Source organism: Magnolia sinica, chromosome 1 (genome assembly GCF_029962835.1).
Source record: "Magnolia sinica isolate HGM2019 chromosome 1, MsV1, whole genome shotgun sequence".
Lineage (NCBI taxonomy): Eukaryota > Viridiplantae > Streptophyta > Magnoliopsida > Magnoliales > Magnoliaceae > Magnolia > Magnolia sinica.
In genome coordinates, this window is record NC_080573.1 from 139,997,758 (window position 1) to 139,999,486 (window position 1,729).

A 1,729-nucleotide genomic window follows, 5' to 3' on the forward strand; every position below is an offset into this window, starting at 1 on the left:
TTTTTCTTTGTAGAGAGAAATGGCGGGAAACTTTCCCTCCTTCTAACCGTTGAAGCGACCGCACGTGCGGACGCGGATTTCCTGTGAAAGCCTTTCGCATGAAGTTCCTACGCAAGGATACTGAGTGGGGCCCAATGAGATGTTCGTGATAAATCCATCCTGTCCATACATTTTTATAAATAATTTTAGGACGTTCGACCAAAAATAATCTGTATCCAACACTCAAGTGGGCCACACGATATAAAAACAGTTGGCATACAGTGAGCACCGTTGAAGCAGTCTTATAGCCATAAAAGTTTTGTATCAGGCTATATTTTCAGTTTTTTCACTTCATCCCATTGGGAATGACCTTATAAACGGTTTGGACGGTATATAAACATCAAGGTGGAGTCCAGAAAGGTTTCAACGGTAGGAATTTCTTTCATAATTGTCCCTCTCGTGTGACCTACTTAAGGTCTTTATCTACCTGATTTTTGGTCACACGTCCTAAAATGATCTCTCAGAATGTATGGACGGAATGGATTTTTTACATACATTTCAGGGGGCCCCACCTAGCATCCGTGCGCAGGAACTTCCTGCTAAAGCCTTCCGCTGGAAATCCGCGTCCCGCACGTGCCTGCAAATGCGCGGATTGTACAATGCTTGTGTTGTACACGTTGGAACCGTATTTTAGTGATCCAAACCGTCAATATGGTTTACATGACTTTGGATGGCCCATGCAAAACGAATCTCCCGATTGCAACCCTTTAATACATTTCCAAGAAATAAACGGTTGAGAGTGGAAGCGGATTGCCTGGACGTGGCCCAAGCTCTGCGGGCCCACCATGATATATTTTATCCAACCCGTCCATCCGTTTTTCCAGATCATTCTAGGACATGAGCCTAAAAATGATAAAGATCCAAAGGTCAAGCGGACCACACCATAGAAAACAGTGGGGATTGAACGGCCACCGTTGAAAATTTTCTTGGCTAGACCGTGATGTTTTATTTAGCATCCAACCTGTTCATAAGGTCAGACAGACCTGGATGAAGGTTAAACACAAATTTAAGCTTAATCCAAAAAATCCATGTCCTCAAATAAGTTATCGACGGTAAGAGTTCAAACCCCACTGTTTTCTGTGGTGTGGTCCACTGGACCTTCAGATCTGCATCAACTTTGGGCTTATGTCCTAAATGAGCAGGCAAAATGGATGGACACCGTGGATAAAACACACACATCACAGTGGCCCGCACTGAGCTTGGGCCTCGTGGTGCCAGAGGGATTTCCCTGTGGCGGGTGCTGCAGGCAATCCGCTTCCCTTTCTCATCGGCACAGGTTGGTCCACCTTTTCAGGTTAACCTGAGCCGTTCACGTAGGGCTCGTCCTGGCACAGGTGCTTCATTGGCTGATTTTAGGATAGCTCTGTGAGGAGAGATTTATCCCAGCGCATGCTGACTAACAAGCCCGTCTCACCTTTTGACCGGGCTTAAACCTACTTGTAGAGGTGGGCATCGAGGCTGAGTTGGGGCTGATTTTGGTTTTGAAAAATGCTTTATCCAAACTCGACTTGACTCAGTATCAAGTCTAGCATGTCTAAACCAATCTAATTCTAGGTCTGGCCTAGACTAATCCGGACCAAGCCAGACCCAGTCACAAGTTGATGTAGAGCGGGTCGCGGACAATTTCATGGCCAAGATGGATCAGAAAAGGCTCGGTTGACGATAGAAGTGATCCGGACCATCGGACCTT